Here is a 7872-nt window from a genome sequence, read left to right as displayed (position 1 = left end):
AAGTTACCTTGTTGAAGATGCCCATGAAGACATATTGAAAAGGAACCATAGCCTTGTTGAATGATGCTCATAATTCCCATGTGATGAAGCCCTAATCTAGTAACCCTAGATGTATGAATATGTCAAAGAAACCCTAGCCCTTGTATATGCATGAAGATCACATGCACTAGAATGTCAATATAGTGAAAAAATTCTAATCCACTTGATCCTTTAATTCCATAGAAGAAATTCTTTAATAGGGTTGTTATGAAAAAATATGCATATGATGAAAGAAAAATTAAATTTCCATCATTAGAGGTCATATCTTGAAGGAAATACTATATCAACTTATAGAGGAGATCATAATCTTTCCAATGAGTACTCGCTTACCTCCTAATTCATTAGCGTTGAAGAGAAATCAATTCTTGAAATCAACATATGTCAAAAATTGTCAAACTGTCCAAGCCGACTTGAGTAGGATCATAACCCTTGGCAAAGAGACGTGTCCCTTCAGATTATGTAAAAACCACTATAAATATAAACCTAAATATGTCCATTCAATCTCAAATTTTTCAGTGGAGACAAGACAAGAAGTAGAGAAGTAGCTGCAACCTAGAAAAGCAAGGAAGACAAGTTTGTGGAATTGTTCTTGGGTTAAATAGTCTCCCACAAGTTTGAGCTAGGAGGAGAGAAGTTGTTGTAGTTTTCATGGTTGAAGTTTTCGTAGTTGCCGTGGTCGAAGCTGCACTAGTTGCCATGGTCGAAGTTGTCATAGTTGTCGTGTTCACAACTGTTGTAGTTGAAGTTGTCGTGGTTGAAGCTACCGTGGTCGAAGTTTCCGTAGTTGTCGTGGTTGAAGTTGTCGTAGCTGCCGCAGTTGAAGTTGGCGTAGTTGTTGTGGTCGAAGTTGTCGTAGTTGTTGTGGTTGAATCTGTCGTGGTCGAAGTTGTCATAGTTGTCATGGTCAAAGTGCTGATTTATTGGGATTGGACAAATAGAGCTTGTTGAATTCTTCTCTTGAGAATAGAATAAGGTAGAGTTGGAAAACTTTGTGAAGTAGCATATTGAAGATTTATGGAGATCATTGAAGACCATGATGCATTGAAGCCATCATGAGGTGACCTTGAAGAAGTTTTGTTTGGGTACATGAAGAGTTGTGGGAACACCCTCCAAGAAGACAAAGTTGTCATTGATGAGCTAAGTCCTTTGGAGATCAAGGGCATTGTTGAAGGTGAAGATTATTTTCAGGGCTGGTTGCAGAAGATATTGGGAGCCTTGAAGAACTATTAAACTTATCTTGACGAATTGAAGTCATGGTTTAGAGCTGTAGAGGATCGTAGTCCTTAAGAAGACCAGGTTGGAGCCTGTACTAGAGATGGGGTTGGAGCCCTAGAGGTTGGAGCCTCATAGAGACAAGGTTGGTGCCTTAGAAGATAGGGTTGGAGCCCTAGAGGATAGGAGTCCTCAAGAAACTAGGTCATAGCCTGTACCAAAGATAGGGTTGGAGCCCTAGAGGTTGGTGCCTCAAATTGACAAGGTTGGAGCCTTGGAAAGTCTAAGTTGGTGCTTGGCATAATACAGGTTGGAGTCTGGGAGATAGAATATTGGTGTCTTCATCTAGGGTTGGAGCCCTACACATATATTGTACTTGATCTATTGTAAAGAAGAAATTAATAAAAGTATTTATTCTATTATTGTTCATTTTGTGTTCTAAATATAAGTGATCTAACTGGTAAAAATAATAATTTAAAAGAAATATTGATTCATCCCCCTCTCAGTATTTCCAACACAAGTGAGACTCCATGTGGCCTTTGCTGGTTAATATTTTCTACAGATTCTGATGGTCCAATACCACTCGCAACATTAGCTGTTGGTGGCTCCTTGCGCAACGATGTACCAAGCTACCATGTTGCACTAGCATCAGAGTCAATGTGGCTCTTATCTAATAGGTGCAACCAATGCTATCCATACCTGGAAGATGTTGGGAAGTAGGTTAAGCCTTCATCTAGGTAGATGAGGACCTAGTGCTCGGTTACACCTAACATTTTGTCTCTCTTGTGCAGACACATGAACCACCCCTTGGAAGTCCCCCACGACAAATTGGTTGACATGGAGTCCTAGTTGAAACTCCACCAATAACTTCCTTAAGAAATATAGAGGTACCTCCCTATTATTATAGGAAGGTTTGTCAAATACCATAAACCACTTATCCATCTGATTATCTAGAAATGGTTGGTAGGTGCACCAGTCCATACAAATGCATTTTTTGTTGATTGGTAAAGGTTAGTTGTCTCTTGGATCAATAAATAAAGACAACAAATCTTGTTTAGTAATGTTGAGGTCTCTGATTTGGTATTTATTTAGACAGTTTCTATAATGTTCATTCATTTTAGCCCTGTAATTAAGAACATTGGTTAATTGGCTTTGGGCATTGGAGATGTATAATTGAGCTTGATAACCTTGCAAGAGACTATCATGAAGGCTCTCTGGTGTTTTGGAGATCTTGAATCAACGATTTCAATGTAGCCAAGGATGCATCAATTTCATCATTTGGATTTCTTAGTTCTTTTGGGTTTGGATGTTCTAAATTTTTGTTTGATGATGGGGGTTTGGGTTCTAAGTAGGTTCCATATTAATCAATTTCCCTACAATTTAATATAACGATTGTGTTTAGGGTATTAATTTGGGTGTGTTTTTCGAGTTAAAAACAAAACAAAACATTAGAATACTTACATGGACTCCAAATACTAGATACGATATTAATTTGGTCCTCAAAGTTGTTCGGTAATCAACAAATTTTCTCAATATCTCCCAAAAACATGTCATGAGGTCCCGATATGGTAAAAAATGGGGCTATTGGTATATAAATAAAAAATCTCACAAGGAAATATGCATATTCTTAAGAACATGTGCATGTTCCTATAATGCATGTGTATTCTAGTTAAAAACTTGTGTGAATGGTAAGTTGACAACCTAGTTAGTGTCCTAGTTGGCAATTTGTGCCTTCTTGAAAGTGGATGCTCATAAACATGTGCACATTTCTAAAAATGTGTGAGTGTTCCTCCATACACATGTTTTTGATGGCCCATTGCCACTTTTGAGGCCACCATCTTTTTGGGAGCACCCCAATTAAACAAAGGAGGCAATGAATGCAAGAAAATGGAAGCCCTCAATAAATAAAAGCAAGCAAAGTTGGTAGGAAGAAAATTTGCACATAAAGTACTAGAAAATTGGTATGTGATGTTCATAAATCCAAGCAATGATAAGCTCATTTCAATTAGAATGGCTTGTTCTTTATGAATAACAAAAATATTTAACCAAAACATCTAATTTTCAATGTCCATCGCTAAAATGTAATTTTATTTAATTTTCAATGTCTATCACTAAAATGTAATTTTAATAAATAAGAAATACATATATCCCTAAATTTCATAAGGTTTTATTATATAAAATGATAACATTTCTTTAATTTTTTAAAAATAATTTTGATGTAGGAAAAATTGTAAGTGATATTATGATGATAGCAAAAATAGGCACAGCGCACAGCGATGAAACTTTAGAAAAACGGGTAGGGCAGCTGGAAGACGGAAATTGTCACACCGAAAAATTGGCACAGTACACAGCCATGGGAACAAATTTAAACCAGCGGCACGGAAATTTCACATCGAAAAAGAGGCACAGCACACAGCCATGGGTAAAAAGGGTAAGCGCGTTAATATAAACCAGCGGCTGAGGAACAAAGGATTGAGAACCCACAAAAGAAATCAATGGCGGGAAGAGAGAATTTGTCCCATCGGGAGAGCTGGACTCCACTGTGAAAAAAGCCTTCCCGAGTATGAACGTGCAATTTTTGTGTAAATTATTCTCATCATTTCGTGCATTCTCAAATTTATGATGCAATTGCGACTTTTTTTAACACGATAAGCACGTTCATTCAACATTGGTGCTGCAAGGATTTGCACGAATCTAAATCAGATCCACTACATACACCACTCACTCTGCTCGATCTCATTCTCCCTCCATCAAAGTCTTGAGTAGATAGTAGTGAGAAATATTAGTGATGGGGTTCAAGCATTGTTTTGCATTGCTTTTTCTCTGCACTCTGCTGTTCGGCCTCGCCATTGCTGACGATGGAAAGGTACGGACTCTTAATTTCTTCAAATTAATTCTCTTTTCACTACAAGATTACTCAGTTTTAATGTCACTAATTTCGCTGATCTACCTGCAGGTGCACATTGTGTACATGGGGAGTTTACTCAACAATAATAAAGAAGAGCTTGTAACCAGTCATCTGCAGGTTCTTTCGTCTGTTCTCGAAAGGTATCAAATTATGAAATAAATATTCAAATTTCAGAATTGATTTTATTGTTCTTATATTTATGTGTGTGTTAGGGTTGAGCGGGGAGGGGCTATTTGAACCTTTGCAGTCCGAGACACGCAGAGCAATCTCTGGTGCGTAGCTATACTTATGCCTTTAATGGATTCGCAGCAGTATTATCCAAAGAACAAGCGACTGCATTAGTTGGTACGTCTCGTTAACCAGTGTTGTTGTTAATGAGTTTTCCTATTCTGATATATAAATTCCCACGATTTAGCAGGGAAAGCAGGAGTATTATCAGTGTTCCCTGATCCAGTGTTAAACCTTCATACTACGCATTCATGGGAGTACTTAGAAAAGGACTTGGCCATGGCAGGCTCTTCTTACAGAGAACCGAAATCTTCTGGCGCTGATGTCATAATAGGGTTTCTAGATACAGGTATATTAGTCTTTTGAAACTCCATTTGGTTAAGTTCAGTTTTGATTGTAGAGTTAGGGGAAAATATTTGAAATTTGACTATTTTAGAATTAGTATAATAATGAAAATGTTTATTTATTTTAAATTTATATAAAAAAATTAATTTATAAAGACATTGATGGTCTTATTTTATATGTATTTTAAAAACACTATAAATTAGTTTGGAAAATAATGGAAATTTAGGTAAGACTATGACAAAATCTCTCATAATTTTTTGAAAATCTGAGTTATAGTTGTCAAACTTTAGGATTTTGGTTGCTCAGGGTTCTTGATGTTGCTGAATCTATTTCCACCATAAAAATGAATCAAACACTCTACAATTCTGATCTTTTGAATTTTTTTACCCTATTCAGCAAAGAAAATTGTGATTGGGGTTGGAATTTGTGTAGAGTCAATTATTTTTTTCACCCTCTTGTCTGTCTCCCCATTCAATTGAGAAAACCAAATTTGGAAACATATTTTAAACAATTTCTAAAATCCTCAATCTAATTAAATTTAAGGAAATGAAATTTTGAAATATGTTAAGAGTAATATGCTTGTCCTAAGAAACACTTTATAGTTTAGTTTGTCCTAAAAAACACTCTCTACTTTAGTATGATAGGGATGTAATATAGTATTCTGTTAGGGATGTAATATAATATTCTGTTCAAGGTTTTGAATCAATCAAATTACATAAATTTAAAATATTTAAAAAATTAATAATTATAATTATTAATATAACATTTTGATTTTATTCCATTAAATTAAAAAATAATAACATAAAATAAATAGTTAAATTATAATTAATAATTAAAAATTGATTCTTCATTTATTAATCATTTACATCAAATTTCTTGTAAAAAAAATTAGAGTGAAAAGATATTTAAGACATTAAATACGGTGCAATTTATATCTGAGTAGATTTGAAATTAAATAAATCTATTATAATGATTTGTAATTATTTTTTAAACAAATTCATACAACTTGTGAGAAAATAAAACTTTATCTTGAAGGCATTTGGCCGGAAGCAGCCAGCTTCAGTGATAAGGGTATGGGCCCTGTTCCTTGCGGTGGAAGGGAAAGTGCGTTAAGGGAGAAGGTTTCAATGTCTCCAACTGCAACAGGTGACCTATGCAACTGAAATAAGTTCGTTGTTTCTACTCTGGTGTGATTCAGTACAGCTAAAATAATGTAATTGTTTTAACAGGAAAATAATTGGGGCAAGATATTACTTAGGTGGAGAGGACGATGATTTGGTGACAAGTATTAAACCGAAATCAATATTGCCAAAAACAAGGATGCAAGAGACTATGATGAATATTTCAAAAACAAGGACTGCAAGAGATTATGAGGCCATGGCACGTTTACAGCTTCCACTGCAGCTGGCAGCTTTGTGGATAATGCAAACTATAATGGTCTCGCTAAGGGAATAGCCAGAGGTGGACCGGCCAGTTCCTCTACCAGAATTGCCATGTATAGGGTTTGTGGGCTGGACTATGGGTGTCCTGGTGTGCAGATTTTAGCTGCCTTTGACGATGCAGTTAAAGATGGAGTGGATATTGTATCCATCTCAATTGGAGTTCGGTCCAGTAATCAGGCCGATTTTATGAACGATGCAATTGCCATAGGAGCATTTCATGCTACTCAGAAAGGAATTCTGGTTGTATCCTCTGCAGGAAACGAGGGACCGGATTCCCAAACAGTGGTTAATGCTGCACCATGGATTATTACAGTTGGAGCGACCTCAATCGACCGGGATTTCCAGTCAAACGTTGTGTTAGGCAACGGTAAGATTATTCAGTTGAGAACAAGGTGTTAGGCAATAGTATAATGTTTTTTCACTTTACACAACAATTAATAATTTCATTTCACAATTTAATAATAGATTCTGCCATTCAAGAGCATGCCTGTTCCTAATAGTATTAAAGACTATTTTATAAAGAAGTCGACTAAAGGGGCAATAAAATGCAGTAGCAAAACAACTATGTCACTCTGTCGAATTAGCAAAACAATTCTGATGATCAAACAGATGTGGATTAGTTCTATAAACAAACGTGTTGTAAAATGCATATACATTTTTTGTGACTGTGCATTTAGGGTAAGGGCATCACATTTTCGAATCTCAGCCAATCGGCCGTGCACCCGCTTGTGTACGGAGGAAGCATACCTGCCAAGTCCTGTGACCGACCCTTTGACCCAGTAGCGGCAAGGTAAATTAAAATATACAATGTAGGAATTTTATAATTATATTTTTCATGAACAGGGAAATTCAAAGCAAGGTATTGTGCAGCAATTGTGTTCTAGAGTGCTTAGATGCAAACAAAACGAAAGGAAAGATTGTAGTCTGTATTGCAAATGAGACAGCTACATCGAGGGGATACATGATAGCAGAAATCGAGGAGTACACTGGAGCCGTAGGCATGATTGTCGTGGACGACTTACAACTATATGAAGCAGGGACTGCAACAAGTAAATTGTCTGCAACAGAGATATTTTCTTACATAAAGTCAACCAGGTGCGTTCGCTACAATTCCTGCTCTTTTCACATGTTTATATCGATTCATTTGGCTCATCCAATTACAGTGTGGTTGTTTATTATAATCTTCCAAGCCTTGTCATTATAGAAATCCTGTTGCAACAATTACTCCATCAACGGTGGTGCAAATGAGAAGTCGGCTCTGTTGTTGCATCTTTTTCATCAAGAGGTCCTGGAGCGCTGACCCAGAACATTCTCAAGGTAAGTAGTGGCCAATTAACTTTCAGAAGCTAATTATGAGAGATCATCACAACCTGAATCCTTCAATTGATATTTGCAGCCAGACATCAGCGCACCAGGTCTGAACATCATTGCTGCATGGGATCCTCCCAATACGTTTATAGACACAGTTCTTTCAGAGACGATGTCTACCGCATTTAACATGATGTCTGGAACATCCATAGCAGTTCCTCATGTTAGCGGAGCTGCTGCATTTTTAAAATCTATGAATCCTACTTGGAGCCCTTCTGTTATCAGATCAGCCCTGATGACAACAGGTACTTATGATCAGGTTTTATTCTTGAAATGCATAATCCCTTAAACCAACTTTTTTCGAGTACTTATGGCCATCCTTGAAGAAGT

General features: G+C 36.6%; 1 pseudogene; it reads left to right on the top strand.

Annotated features, from left to right (window-relative positions):
• The first annotated feature begins 4039 nt into the window (after positions 1-4039).
• The window catches only part of LOC149221130 (CO(2)-response secreted protease-like), a 39789-nt pseudogene continuing 35956 nt past the window's right edge, over positions 4040-7872 (top strand).

The sequence above is a fragment of the Pinus tabuliformis genome, chromosome Q (assembly GCF_031772625.1).
Source record: "Pinus tabuliformis cultivar Carrire ecotype Pingquan chromosome Q, CPIR1, whole genome shotgun sequence".
NCBI lineage: Eukaryota > Viridiplantae > Streptophyta > Pinopsida > Pinales > Pinaceae > Pinus > Pinus tabuliformis.
This window is presented reverse-complemented; position numbering and strand designations above follow the sequence as displayed.